The sequence below is a fragment of the Trichomycterus rosablanca genome, unplaced genomic scaffold (assembly GCF_030014385.1).
Source record: "Trichomycterus rosablanca isolate fTriRos1 unplaced genomic scaffold, fTriRos1.hap1 scaffold_161, whole genome shotgun sequence".
In the NCBI taxonomy this organism is placed as follows: Eukaryota; Metazoa; Chordata; class Actinopteri; order Siluriformes; family Trichomycteridae; genus Trichomycterus; species Trichomycterus rosablanca.
This window is the reverse complement of record NW_026946989.1, coordinates 1-15,963: the sequence shown is the minus strand read 5'-3', so window position 1 is coordinate 15,963 and position 15,963 is coordinate 1. Positions and strand designations below refer to the sequence as shown.

Genomic DNA, 15,963 nt, shown 5'->3' with positions numbered 1-15,963 from the left:
GGCATTGTCCCGTACTACATGGCTTGTTAAGAAAGTTAAAGAATTTGTACTTTGTGAGATATTTCTAATTGAAATAGCATGTACTTGATCAGCTTGAAACAATCGCATAGCGAATGTGTAACATGTTCTCCACACCAACTAATTGTACCCCCAGCCGTTTCAAACACACTATAGTAAAAAGAGGACCGTTTAAACTATAATTATGTGCAGCCTAATAATGCACTGAGTGCTTGTGCCTGTGCTGACTTGATCATTTAGAAACTACACACCCAGAAGCAGCAGCCACCTCACTGGCCTATAGTATGTCATCTATATTTTATTGTTCAGTGTTTTGTACTCGTCGAGTACTTTATGCCAATTTGTAAAGACAGTAAATAAGTCTCTATAGTTCTACCTAATGTTTAGTCATGTGATTTTCAAGTCCATGCAGACACAAGTACTACAATGAGCAATATAGAAATATAAAAAGTCATTCATTTGCATGAACAGTTAAAAGCTAATGAATGGATTGTTGGATGGATAATTGCATTTAGATTCCCTCGATTTTACTTTATGGTAAAAACCCTACACAGACAGAAGAACAAAATAAATAGTATGAAGACCATGTTTTTAACTACAGTGCGTTACAAGTCTAAATGTTATTCTCACAGGAAAATGTGCTTAAAAGTTTGCAATGCTTCTGCATTGGAGAATGCGAGCATCGATCCAGCTACCGCTCGCATGCTAAGCGAGCGCTCTACCATTGGAGCTGATTCCCTTTACGATGAATCCCCTTTAGCCTTTTGTAAATTGTAATGTACTATCAGAGCGTTGATGCTGCATTATAAAGTGAGGGTGCAACGTGTTTAAGCTCACATACTCTTTTCTGTATTATGCCTTGCTTTTAAACCATCACAGACTCCGTTTATCGCAGACTTTAGGACAAACTAAACCCAATCAAAACTGTCTTTGTACCACTGATAGACTGACTTAAGGGTTGATGCTGCATTTTAAAGGTGCTGTCGTGAGTTTCAGCTGTTCATCTTTTACAAAACAGTTTACCAGATGAAAAATCATTAAAGAGTCACGTACCGCTACTTTAACAAAAAGTCGTTTTAGATAAGACTCCGAGACATTTCAAAATTGGAGAATTATAAGTTATTGTGTGTTTGTGTAGCCCAATTAAAATCTGGGGACTACTAATATTTTGTTTATGTTAATTTATAACTAGTAAATAAGTTGTTTTTATTTGTTCTGTAAATAATGTTCTGGTTGTTTTATGCTGTTTAAAGTAAAGTGTATGTATAGCCCTCCCTTGATTTATTTTTAAGCCAATCAGCATGAACTGTCACAGGTCGGGAAAAGAGCGGGAGAAAGTGGGTGGAAAAGAAGAAAAAAGTGGAGAAAATAGCGTGATGTGAAACAAGTGTCATGTAAGCGGGTAAAACACCTGTTTAGGATTTATCTCTCTTGATGCATTAAGACAAACGGACAGTGAGTCTTATATTAACATCTTGCAGTCGATTAGTGACATTGTTTATGCTGTATCAGCTGTGAACTTCGTCTCTTGAGTTTTCGCGCATGGACATTGGAGGCAGTACGCTTCCTCAGCAACTGTGACGATTACAGTGGATTAAAAGCATCGGATTAACTCTGATTGTTTCATCCAAGATCAAAAGGAAAAAGACTGGTGGATTTTTTCTGTTTCATCCATGTAAACAAAGAACGTGGACAGCTCCACCACAACCGACCAAATATACTTCGTGATCTGTGCTGATTGGGACTATTAGGTTGGATCAGGCCTGCAATGGTAATTTTGGGTACCCTTTTTTTTTAGTTAGTTATTTTAGTTAGTTTAGTTACAGTGGGGCCAAAAAGTATTTAGTCAGCCACTGATTGTGCAGGTTCTCCTACTTAGAAAGATGAGAGAGGTCTGTAATTTTCATCATAGGTACACTTCAACTATGAGAGACAAAATGAGAAAAAAAAATCCAGGACATCACATTGTAGGATTTTTAAAGAATTTATTTGTAAATTATGGTGGAAAATAAGTATTTGGTCAATAACAAAAGTTCAACTCAATACTTTGTAACATAACCTTTGTTGGCAATGACAGGTTAAGGATGATCCTGACACTGCAGGATTTGAGTCCCTCTTGGCGTAGTGTGTTACTGATGGTAGCCTTTTTACTTTGGTCCCAGCTCTCTGCAGGTCATTCATCAGGTCCCTCCGTGTAGTTCTGGGATTTTTGCTCACCGTTCTCATGATAATTTTGACCCCACGGGATGAGATCTTGACCCCAAGGGAGATTATCAATGGTCTTGTATGTTTTCCATTTTCTTACAATTGTTCCCACAGTTGATTTATTCACACCAACCTGCTTGCCTATTGTAGATTTACTCTTCCCAGCCTGGTGCAGGTCTACAATTTTCTTCCTGGTGTCCTTCGACAGCTCTTTGGTCTTGGCCATGGTTGAGTTTGGAGTCTGACTGTTTGAGGCTGTGGACAGGTGTCTTTTATACAGATAACAAGGTCAAACAGGTGCCATTAATACAGGTAACGAGTGGAGGACAGAAGAGCTTCTTAAAGAATAAGTTACAGGTCTGTGAGAGCCAGAAATCTTGCTTGTTTGTTATTGACCAAATACTTATTTTCCACCATAATTTACGAATAAATTCTTTAAAAATCCTACAATGTGATTTCCTGGATTTTTTTTCTCATTTTGTCTCTCATAGTTGAAGTGTACCTATGATGAAAATTACAGACCTCTCTCATCTTTCTAAGTAGGAGAACTTGCACAATCAGTGGCTGACTAAATACTTTTTGGCCCCACTGTACCTAACTTAGGAGAGATTGATAATATTTTGAATATTACTGATGGTAATTTGAGTGAATCTGTATTATGACATTTTTGTAAAATATATTGGGGTTTGAAATGCATATTAATGATTGTGTAAATGAGTAAATAGTTAATTTGTTTAAGTATTATTAATGTGTACAAGTTTGGTATGTGAGTCAGGGATAATGTTAATACAGCTACTGTAAATGGTGTTAGTCGCAGGTTTTTTTGTGCAAGGTTAGTACCACATATATATAGGGTAATTGAAGTAGTTTTTTCGGTTTAAATAAGAGTATAGTTTAAATATAAAATAATCGTAAGTACTGATAAGTAGTGGCCCTTTTAAATCCTTACATTACCACAAAGAAAGAGATTTCTTAAACAAATAAAAGAAGTCAGGGAGCGCTTTCCAAATACAGCCAAGGGTGCTAGGGGGCGCTACATTTGTCAATTTAAACAAGTCAAAAAAGGTCTTTAAAGCAAACGATTTGAGTAAAAATAGAGCATAACTGTCACTGTAAAACTTACAGACTGACCTAATGTTTGATGCAGCGTTTCAGTGAGCAACGACTTTTATATTATGTGTTGCCTTTAAGTGATCATAGTGTTTCGGCATTGGAGAATGTGGGCATCGATCCCACTACCTCTCGCATGCTAAGCGAGCGCTCTACCATTTGAGCTAATTCCCCTTACACAAAACTTTCCTTTACCCTTTGTAAATTGTAATGTACTAACAGAGTGTTGATGCTGCATTATAAAACGAGGGTGCAACGTGTTTAAGCTCACGTACTCTTTTCTATATTACGCGTTGTTTTTAAACCATCACAGACTCAGTTTATTTAAAAAGTTGATCTTAGCCTTTAGGACGAACAATGTGAGGTCTTTTTTGAAGTGCATTTTTTATTTTATTTTGTTGGACCTGTAGGAGATTGTCCTGTTCTTGTTGCAGCTCTGCTGGAGGGTTATTTTCTTGGTGTTTGTGGTGGTGGTGGTGGTGGTGGTGATGGTGGGGCCTTTGTTCCCATTTTGGTTTATTTAGTAAATGATGTACTTTACATCCATTTCAATAATGTGAACATTTCCATTTTTGTCGTAAAATACTGCTGTAACAATGTAAATGGACGCTGAATAAACATACTTAAATGGATATTTAAGTATTTAAGTACATATTTAAATGGATGTAAAGTACATCAAATAAACCAAAATGGGAACAAAGACCCCACCACCACCACCACCACAAACACCAAAAAAATAACCCTCCAGCAGAGCTGCAACAATAAACAGAGCAAGATCAGGATGAATACATGATTCAGTTTCTCACATTTTCAGTCATCAAAAGCCTGCGTCCTGGCATCCATGTGGATGTTACTTTGACACGTACCACCTACCTCAGCATTGTTGCAGACCATGTTCACCCTTTGATGAAAACTGTATTCCCTGATGGCTGTGTCCTCTAAAGAAGTAGATTTGTTTAAATCATGAGCTGTCAGAAGTGGGATTCGAACCCATAAACTGCTTAATCTTTTCACATTATTATGTATTGTAAATGTACTGACTGTAACCCATCTGCTGCACTGTACACTTTGTCACTAGGCTGTAAACCAAAAATCAATAGAAAGGGAGCCCCATATGAGATCTCCAACTGACCAAATAATGTTTTTGGGTGGATCATTCTTAGCACTGTAACGGCACTAGCATGTTAGGGTGTGTTTTCTCTACTATGAGTGTATTAGGTACAGCCTTCTTGTTGGGTTTTTAACTGACTGGATTATTTATTAAGAATAATAATTATTCTCTAAGAACTCAAACCCTGTTTGTGCTGGTTGTAGGCTATTCAATTGTCCACTAGATGGCATAATATGAATACAGTTAGAAAGTAAAACGATGTCTGTTTCGAGCAAAGTTTCATCGCATGCTGACCTGTGTGGAATACAACTGATGTATGTAGCACTAAGAAATGTTTCTTAAGGGTTCTTTTAGGTGTTCTTGGTAGAACTGTTTCTACTTGAAGAACCATTTAGTATAATTTAAGGTTCTCTGCTAACTCAATTTGATTTTTATGGATTTTTTTATTTTGCCACATATAAATGCACATAACATTTTAATGAAAAGCAACGCATAATATAGAAAAGAGTACGTGAGCTTAAACATGTTGCACTCTCACTTTATAATATATATATATATATATATATATATATAAAGAAAAGTTTTGTGTAAGGGGAATTAGCTCAAATGGTAGAGCGCTTGCTTAGCATGCGAGAGGTAGTGGGATCGATGCCCACATTCTCCAATGCTGAAACATTATGATCATTTTGCAATCTGTAAAGATTGTCAGTACAATGTCAGTAATGCCCTATTTACGCTCAGTTTTGTTTACATACCTTTTTTGTTTTGTTTTGACAGAAACGCATAAACTTATAATTTTTTATAATGTTTTAATATTTGATACTGTTACAATTGATACATTATAAAGTATTGTACATATTTAAGTTCGGTGGCATAATTGGCCATAGCTTGCTTTTAAAAACGACCACAGTGCGCCATCTACAGGCCATTCTTGGTACGTCTTGTTAAAACGTAGCCAATGTAAAACTGGTGCCCACACTTCTGTGGCTTGGGATCTACTATTTCAGTCAACAGGTCATCGGGATCTACTTTTTAAAAAGGTTGGCTTCATCATTTTTCAAGAATGCTTTAAAGCTTTTTTAAATGCGCTTCATTTGCCTGTATTGATATTCAGCATTACAGGGCAAGCGTGGGTCCAGTGTCACGAACACGGGGCTCAAGACAAAAATACACCCTGGACAGGGCGCGTCAAACCACCGCAAAGCATCACACACTAATTTATCCACTCACTCACACATACAGGTGCAATTTAGAGCAGCAATTACACCTACTGGCACATTTTCATACCCAGAGGAAAGACGCATACATGGTGAGTATACACCGATCAGCCATGCTTTTTTATCCCCCTTTTATGCTGTTCTTCAATGGTCAGGACTCTCCCAGGACCACTACAGAGCAGGTATTATTTGTGTGGTGGATCATTCTCAACACTGCAGTGACACTGACATGGTGGTGGTGTCTTAGTGTGTTGTGCTGGTATGAGTGGATAAGACATAGCAGCGCTGCAGGTTTTTAAACACCTCACTGTCACTGCTGGACCTAGAACAGTCCACCAACCAAAAACATCCAGCCAACAGCACCCTGTGGGCAGTGTCCTATGACCACTGATGAAGGTCTAGAAGATGACCAACTCAAACAGCAGCAATAGATGAACGATCGTCTCTGACTATCTCTACAAGGTGGACCAACTAGGTAGGAGTGTCTAATAGAGTGGACAGTGAGTGGACACGGTATTTAAAAACTCCAGCAGCGCTGCTGTGTCTGATCCACTCATACCAGCACAACACACACTAACACACCAACACCATGTCAGTGTCACTGCAGTGCTGAGAATGATCCACCACCTAAATAATACCTGCTCTGTAGTGGTCATGTTAATAATTGTAGAAATTCAAAGTGCTCCTATATGGTAAGTGGAGCTGATAAAATAGACAGTGAGTGTAGAAACAAGGAGGTGGTTTTAATGTTATGGTTGATTAGTGAGTTTTTAGAAAGTTGAAGAATTTGTACTTTGTGAGATATTTCTAAGTGAAATAGCATGTACTTGATCAGCTTGAAATAATAGCACACTGTATGTGTGACATGTTCTCCACACCGACTGTTTGTACGTCCAGCTGTTTCAAACAGACTGTAGTAAATAGAGGACAGTTTAAATCTATATTTATGTGCAGCCTAATAATGCACTGAGTTTTAGATATTAATACCCACATATTTTATGTTGAATGACATGCATCATAATTTTAGTTCTTGCTTCACAGAGCCATTTTGTTATTGCACTGCACTAAAAAGTTGGTATATCCTGCACTATTTTGGCCGTTACATAATGCAGCATCAACGCTCTTTTAGTACATTACATTTTACAAAGGGTAAAGAAGGGTGCTTCATAAGGAGAATTAGCTCAAATGGTAGAGTGCTTGCTTAGCATGTGAGAGGTAGTGGGATCAATGCCTGCATTCTCCAGGTTTTAAATTTATGTAGAGAAACAGATGGACTACAGTCAGTAATTGTAGAACTACAAAGTGCTCCTATATTGTAAGTGGAGCTGATAAAATGGACAGTGAGTCTAGAAACAAAGAGGTTTTTTTAATGTTATGTTCTGTTATGTTATGTTCAATAAATTGCATTTCTCAGTGCCGGATGCCATCTGCCTTCATAATAATCGTAACACACTAACACACCACCACCTGAATTTCCTGCATAAATTTGTTCCATAAAATATTTTCTGCCTTACTCAGCCCTCTGCTTCCTTGTATAGAAATAGGCTAAAAACCGGGTGTAGTAAGTCCTGCTGTCCACAACAAAGGACATTGGATAAATGTTTTGTTTAGAAAGGGTTAAAATTGCTGTACATTTCTGTAATCTTTATAAACTGAAGTTACGACTCATATTGAACGAAACTGATCTCTTACTTAAAATATGACATGGCAGCCATTTTTAAAAGAAAGTTCATGGGCTGCTTGTCGCACACCTACAAATGTGACATTAATAAAAAGCTCAGGATGTACTCTATAAAATACAGTAGTACTCAGATAGATTGCATAAACGGTGCTTGAGTTAGAGATCTCGGACACATGTCAAGTCAGATTTATTTATATAGCGCTTTTTCCAATGAACATTGTCTTAAAGCAACTTTACAGAATCCAGGCCGAAGGGCGAGAGTGGCAAGGAAAAACTCAGGAAGAAACCTTGAGAGGAACCAGACTCAGCAGGGACCCATCCTTCTTGGGTGGCCTGGAGGATACTTTAAATAAAAAGGATTTACACAAATCATACAAACACAAAATTAAATTGAACTGAAAGTTGTAACTAGCAAAAAAATAATGTAAGTTCTTCATTGTTCAGTCCAGTCTGTGATAAAGTCTGTTGTACGTTCTGGACATTTTTGGTGCAAACACGCCAGGTCACTGTCACATCTAGTAGGAGCAGCATTGTTGGCACTGCAGTCTCGACTTGCAGTCTTTAACCTCGAGAGGGTGAACAGGTTTCCGTCAGAGCCTCCTCGGGTTAAAACCACAGAAGATGTTGTTACAATGTGAAATCGTTAAGAGTAAAATATCAGAGAGTTTTACAGGTTTAGACTCCAGCACCCCTAACTATTACAGCATAACTAGGTTTGCTTGTTTAGTTTGAAAAGACCAATCAAAAGCCTGAGTAAATAAACATGTTTTCAATCTAGACTTGAACATAGAGACTGTGTCCGAGTTCTGACAGCGGATCTCCCTAAGTTTGAAGCAGATCTGTGATGGAAATGTTGTGTTTCAATAAACAATAAAAGTTATCAGGAGCAATTTCTTGAAAAGACTCCAAAGGGGTTACCAAAAGTACAGTTGTTTTACATCAGGGGTGCCCAATACATGGATCACGATCTACCAGTCGATCTCACAGTGCAGGTCTGTTTCGCCAGGTATGTTACACATACGAGGAATTTGCTTTGGTGATACACTCAGTGATACACACAACAGTCCACATAGTAGTACAAACAATACACATAATAGTACAGACAATTACACATGTATGACATGTAACATAGAACATATTTAACAGACCCGACAGCACACGGACTGTTAACCAGTATTTACCAACATTTGCCCAAGAGAACAACTTTGGTTGAAAAGTGTTACAGCTCTGGGGAAAAAGCTGTTAGCGTATCTTGATGTGTTTGTTTTTATTGTCCTGAGTCTTCTGCCAGATGGAAGAGTTTGAAAAAGGTAATGTCCAGGATGAGAGGGGTCTGCTGTAATTTTGCCGGCACGCTTCAGCACTCTGCTGTTGTAAATGTCCTGAAGCGTTGGCAGACTGCATCCAATGATCCTCTCCGCTGTCCTGATTATACGCTAATTGACACTGCTGTGTCTGATCCACTCATACCAGCACAACACACACTAACACACCAGCACCATGTCAGTGTCAATGCAGTACTGAGAATGATCCACCATCCAAATAATACCTGCTCTGTGGTGGTCCTGTCAATAATTGTAGAACTACAAAGTGCTCCTATATGGTAAGTGGAGCTGATAAAATAGACACTGAGTGTAGAAACAAGGAGGTGGTTTTAATGTTATGGTTGATTAGTGTAAACTCACACACTGTTGTATGTGCTTGCATGACTGTAGGACGAGTTCTCAGTGCATTACCGTAATATCCATAAAATGTGTCCTTGAGTTTTCAGTTCAGAAAAGTTTGTGTAGAGACTGCAGCAGCGGATACTGTGTTTGTTTTGATTTTGAGGTCATACTTTATTAACAAGGTAAGTTGATTTTTTAAAGAAAAGTTTGTGTATATTAGCTTCTGGATATTTTCGGATGCTACGGACAAAACTGTGTTATACTGCTATGATGATACGACTATGTTCCAAACCCTTTTAGACTCTTCCACCACCGTTAGCGCTTCTCTCAGTTAGTTCAGCTCATTAAATATATTATCCACAGTATCGCTTACTTTTACAAACCCAATTCCAAAAATGTTTAGACAGAAGAGAAAATGTCAATGTAAATAGACAGCAGTTTGTAAAAGATGTTATTTATATTCTAGCATACAAACATACATCGCTCCAAAATATGAATGAACGCTTCAGCCAGGGTTGCCAGATTGCGCATTTAAAAGCCCGCCAAAATGCATGGAAAACCGCCCAACATACTCACGAAAAACAGCCGATAATCAGCGCTTAAACAATATTAAACCAGTTAAACATGATCTACTACTGCTGATATCTCACAAATCAGTGATTATAAATTATTAATGGCATTTGACATAATTAAAAACTAAGACTAAGAAGTCTTAAGGGTTTTTTGTGTTTTTGCTAGAACTGTTTCTACTTGAAGAACTCTGTAGTATAATTCAAGGTTCTTTGCTAACTCAATTAGATTTTTATGGATTTTTTTCTCTTGCATATACATGCAAATTCATGCATATACATATAAATGCACATAACATTTAAGGACTGGAAAACAATCGTGCAATTGATACAGGAAAAAAGGAAATAGGTGAAAGAAAGGAATCTGTTTGTAATCTACCTGCAAAATTCTACTCCTGAGATTTTTTTTTTGTGTGTGTGTGTAAGCAGCAACATACTTCACCTAAAACTTGATATAATCGCCTTCAAGAGAGCCGAAACAGAAATAAAAACATTTTATATTAATTGAAGTTCTACAGGACAACATATGTTTAATTTTTTTTATTTAAGTCACATGCTTGTGGGGATTAAAGCAGGTTGCAGAGCCCGGATAGCTCAGTCGGTAGAGCATCAGACTTTTAATCTGAGGGTCCAGGGTTCAAGTCCCTGTTCGAGTGAGTTGGTTCCTACTGCATTAGGTAAGTGGTAATTTCCAGCATTTAACCAGCCACAGCGAAGAACTGGTGGAGTAGCGACTAATCTTAACCCATCAGATACACGACCGTTCTTTTGTTACAGTAAGCTTGCAAGCAGAGCAACAAGACAGTCAGTATTTAAGGGCTTCCTTTCTTACAACATTTCTTCTGCTAAACCATCGTGCTGTATGCTTAATTTAAGACTCTGTGGTGCATCGGTGTGTTTGAGCTTGTTTAAAAGCTCATTGGCTTTAGAACGTATGCTGTTTTCACAGTGTCTGCGTTCCATTTTAGGTATAAACACAGTTATTGGGTGAGTACAAGTTTTTTTTTTTATTATGCTTCTTATTATATCATAGTTGTATGTAGTCGGAGTGATGCTAGAGATGACAGCAACGATACAAAGGTACACCAAGTTAAGGTTTGTGTGCACAGTGCGGTCGAACTGTTTCATGTTACATAAAAAAAAAAAGTTAAGAAAGGTTGTGGGTCGAAAAGGGCCAATCGCATGTGCCATACTTGGGATTGTGATTGAGTATACGTTGCATTGGGTGGGTAAACATGGAGCCGGCGTTGAAAAGCATGAGTTGGCAGCGGTGGGATTCGAACCCACGCCCCCGAAGAGACTGGAGCCTTAATCCAGCACCTTAGACCGCTCGGCCACGCTACCACTGTTTAAGATGCTGATCGAAACGAGCAACTACGTATGCAATTTCTACCTGCATTTTCCAATAGAAGTCAAAGAGGTTGCAAGTGCAATCGCCACACTTGTGATGGAGCACAAGCTACACCAAACTGGTAAACATCATTAGTTGGTGATTAACTTTCTTCTTCAGACTGGTTTTTAAATGAAAGTCAAAGAGAAGGTAGGAGCCCAGAAAGCTCAGTCGGTAGAGCATCAGACTTTTAATCTGAGGGTCCAGGGTTCAAGTCCCTGTTTGGGCGAGTTGTTTCTTAGTGCATTAGGTGAGCGGTAATGTCCCGTACTACATGCTTTGTTTAGAATGATGAAGAATTTGTACTTTGTGAGATATTATTAAGTGAAATACCATGTACTTGATAAGCTTGAAATAATAGCGCTCTGTGTGTGTAACATGTTCTCCACACCAACTAGTTGTTTCAAACAGACTGTAGTAAATAGAGGACAGTTTAAATCTATATTTATGTGTAGCCTAATAATGCGCTGAGTTTTAGATATTAATACCCACATATTTTTTGCTGCCTTAAAGACTCACTTAAATCCTGATCATAATTTTTGATGCTGCGTTTCATTAAGCGATGCCGCAACGAGTTTCATATTACATGATACCCTTAAATAATCATAATGTATCTGCACTGGAGAATGCGGGCATCGATCCCGCTACCTCTCACATGCTAAGCGAGCACTCTACCATTTGAGCTAATTCCCCTTACGATGCTCCCTTGTTCCCATTTTGAAGGTTGTGATATTACTTTAAACTTACCTTTTCTTTTTCATGTAATTACTGATATTTTACTGGATCTCTGCTGATATCTTGTGGGCCATATTGACTAATCAGTGAAAATTAATGTTTCCTTGTATAATAAAACCATTATGCTTATTTAGCTTTAATTAGCTTTAATTATTAAAGAGTTAATAAGATAGTGATGGTGAAACTAAAAACCTTTAATTACCATCACTAAGTGTTTTTACCATCACAACAAGATATGTGTTGGCAATGACATGTTGAGGTAATGACAGTTTTTACTTAGGAAAAAAGTAAACAGCTAGTATACAATGTACTTTACATCAATTTAAATAATGTGAACATTTCAATTGTAAAATACTGCTGTAACAATGTAAATGGACGCTGAATAAACATACTTTATGATCAGGATGAATACATGTTTAAATTTCTCACACTTTTAGAGATCAAAAACCAAGGTCCTGGCATCCATGCGGATGTTACTTTGACACGTACCACCTACCTCAGCATTGTTGCAGACCATGTACACCCAGTTCATGCAAACTGTATTCCCTGATGGCTGTGTCCTCTGAAGAAGTAAACTTGCATAAAGCATGAGATGTCAGAAGTGGGATTCGAACCCACGCCTCCAGGGGAGACTGCGACCTGAACGCAGCGCCTTAGACCGCTCGGCCATCCTGACATGCTTGCAAGGTTCTAATGCCAATAACCAACAACACTCCCACATGGCCAAAGATTTGTACAAAGTGCTGAATCTTTTCACATTATTATGTATGTTAGAGGGTTAAAGACATAAATTTGTATAAAGCACTATTAATTATTAAAGAGTTAATAAGATAGTGATGGTGAAACTAAAAACCTGTTATTACCATCACTAAGTGTCTTTACCATCACAAGAAGTTATGTGTTGGTAATGACATGTTGAGGTAATGACAGTTTTTACTTAGGGAAAAAAGTAAACAGCTAGTATACAATGTACTTTACATACATTTAAATAATGTGAACATTTCAATTGTAAAATACTGCTGTAACAATGTAAATAGAAGCTGAATAAACATACTTTATGATCAGGATGAATACATGTTTAAATTTCTCACACTTTTAGAGATCAAAAGCCTGGATCCTGGCATCCATGTGGATGTTACTTTGACACGTACCACCTACCTCAGCATTGTTGCAGACCATGTACACCCAGTTCATGCAAACTGTATTCCCTGATGGCTGTGTCCTCTAAAGAAGTAACTTCGTATAAAGCTTGAGATGTCAGAAGTGGGATTCGAACCCGTAAACTGCTTAATCTTTTCACATTATTATGTATTGTAAATGTACTTACTGTAACCCTTTGTCACTAGGCTGTAAACCAAAAATCAATAGAAAGGGAGCCCCATATGAGATCTCCAACTGACCAAATAATGTTTTTGGGTGGACCATTCTTAGCACTGTAACGGCACTAGCATGTTAGGGTGTGTTTTCTCTAGTCTGAGTGTATTAGGTACAGCCTTCTTGTTGGGTTTTTAACTGACTGGATTATTTATTAAGATTAATTATTATTCATTAAGAACTCAAACCCTGTTTGTGCTCGTTGTAGGCTATTCAATTGTCCACTAGATGACATAATATGAATAAAGTTTCATCGCATGCTGACCTGTGTGGAATACAACTGATGTATGTAGCACTAAGAAGTGTTTCTTAAGGGTTCTTTTAGGTGTTCTTGGTAGAACTGTTTCTACTTGAAGAACCATTTAGTATAATTTAAGGTTCTCTGCTAACTCAATTTGATTTTTATGGATTTTTTTTATTTTGCCACATATAAATGCACATAACATTTTAATGAAAAACAACGCATAATATAGAAAACAGTACGTGAGCTTAAACATGTTGCACCCTCACTTTATAATGCAGCATTAACACTCTGTTAGTACATTACAATTTACAAAGGGTAAAGGAAAGTTTTGTGTAAGGGGAATTAGCTCAAATGGTAGAGCGCTCGCTTAGCATGCGAGAGGTAGTGGGATCGATGCCCACATTCTCCAGTTCACAAACATTATGATCATTTTGCAATCTGAAAAGATGAAATTACGGTAAAATTCGTTGCAGCATCAACCATAAGGCTAGTCTGTCCGTGTTACAATGTCAGTAACGCCCTATTTACGCTCAAACAGTTTTGTTTACATACCTTTTTTGTTTTGTTTTGACAGAAACGCATAAACTTATAATTTTTTATAATGTTTTATTATTTGATACTGTTACAATTGATACATTATAAAGTATTGTACATATTTAAGTTCGGTGGCATAATTGGCTTGCTTTTAAAAACGACCACAGTGCGCCATCTACAGGCCATTCTTGGTACGTCTTGTTAAAACGTAGCCAATGGAAAACTGGTGCCCACACTTCTGTGGCTTGGGATCTACTATTTCAGTCAACAGGTCATCGGGATCTACTTTTTAAAAAGGTTGGTCTCATCATTTTTCAAGAATGCTTTAAAGCTTTTTTAAATGCGCTTCATTTGCCTGTATTGATATTCAGCATTACAGGGCAAGCGTGGGTCCAGTGTCAAGAACACGGGGCTCAAGACAAAAATACACCCTGGACAGGGCGCGTCAAACCATCGCAAAGCATCACACACTAATTTATCCACTCACTCACACATACAGGTGCAATTTAGAGCAGCAATTACACCTACTGGCACATTTTCAAACCCGGAGGAAAGCCACGCATACATGGTGAGTATACACCGATCAGCCATAACATTAAAACCACCTCCTTGTTTCTACACTCACTGTCCATTTTATCAGCTCCACCATATAGAAGCACTTTGTAGTTCTACAATTACTGACTGTAATCCATCTGTTTCTCTACATGCTTTTTTATCCCCCTTTTATGCTGTTCTTCAATGGTCAGGACTCTCCCAGGACCACTACAGAGCAGGTATTATTTGGGTGGTGGATCATTCTCAACACTGCAGTGACACTGACATGGTGGTGGTGTCTTAGTGTGTTGTGCTGGTATGAGTGGATAAGACATAGCAGCGCTGCAGGTTTTTAAACACCTCATTGTCACTGCTGGACCGAGAACAGTCCACCAACCAAAAACATCTAGCCAACAGCACCCTGTGGGCAGTGTCCTATGACCACTGATGAAGGTCTAGAAGATGACCAACTCAAACAGCAGCAATAGATGAACGATCATCTCTGACTATCTCTACAAGGTGGACCAACTAGGTAGGAGTGTCTAATAGAGTGGACACGGTATTTAAAAACTCCAGCAGCGCTGCTGTGTCTGATCCACTCATACCAGCACAACACACACTAACACACCAACACCATGTCAGTGTCACTGCAGTGCTGAGAATGATCCACCATCTAAATAATACCTGCTCTGTAGTGGTCATGTCAATAATTGTAGAACTACAAAGTGCTTCTATATGGTGAATGGAGCTGATAAAATGGACAGTGAGTGTAGAAACAAGGAGGTGGTTTTAATGTTATGGCTGATTAGTGTAAACTCACACACTGTTGTATGTGCTTGCATGACTGTAGGACGCGTTTTCAGTGCATTACCGTAATATCCATAAAATGTGTCCTTGCGATTTCAGTGCAGAAAAGTTTGTGTAGAGACTGCAGCAGCGGATACTGTGTTTGTTTAGAAATTGTGGTCATACTTTATTAACAAGGTAAGTTTATTTTTTAAAGAAAAGTTTGTGTATATTAGCTTCTGGATATTTTCGGATGCTACGGACAAAACTGTGTTGTACTGCTATGATGATACGACTATGTTCCAAACTCTTTTAGACTCTTCCAACACCGTTAGCGCTTCTCTCAGTTAGTTCAGCTCATTAAATATATTATCTACTGTATCCCTTACTTTTACAAACCCAATTCCAAAAATGTTAAGACAGAAGAGAAAATGTCAATGTAAATAGACAGCAGTTTGTAAAAGATGTTATTTATATTCTAGCATACAAACGTACATCGCTCCAAAATATGAATGAACGCTTCAGTCAGGGTTGCCAGATTGCGCATCTCAAAGTCCGCCAAAATGCATGGAAAACCGCCGAACACACTCACGAAAAACAGCCGATAATCAGCGCTTAAACAATATTAAACCAGTTAAACATGACCTACTACTGCTGATATCTCACAAATCAGTGATTATAAATTATTAATGGCATTTGAAATAATAAAAAACTAAGACTAACTAGTACTAAGATTTGTACTAACTGTTATTTCTTTTCACATTATTATGTATCTGTCTCGCGTGTGT

General features: G+C 38.0%; 4 non-coding genes across 4 annotated transcripts; 1 reads left to right on the top strand and 3 right to left on the bottom strand.

Moving 5' to 3' along the window:
* Positions 1-3,434: 3,434 nt before the first annotated feature.
* Positions 3,435-3,507, bottom strand: trnaa-agc (transfer RNA alanine (anticodon AGC)). Its single transcript has one exon. It is a non-coding gene; the product is annotated as a tRNA-Ala (tRNA).
* A 7,333-nt stretch (positions 3,508-10,840) lies between these two features.
* trnal-aag (transfer RNA leucine (anticodon AAG)) lies at positions 10,841-10,922 on the bottom strand. Its single transcript has one exon. It is a non-coding gene; the product is annotated as a tRNA-Leu (tRNA).
* Positions 10,923-12,296: 1,374 nt separating this feature from the next.
* Positions 12,297-12,379, bottom strand: trnal-cag (transfer RNA leucine (anticodon CAG)). Its single transcript has one exon. It is a non-coding gene; the product is annotated as a tRNA-Leu (tRNA).
* Positions 12,380-13,657: 1,278 nt separating this feature from the next.
* On the top strand, positions 13,658-13,730 carry trnaa-agc (transfer RNA alanine (anticodon AGC)). The gene has a single exon. It is a non-coding gene; the product is annotated as a tRNA-Ala (tRNA).
* The last annotated feature ends 2,233 nt before the right edge of the window (positions 13,731-15,963 follow it).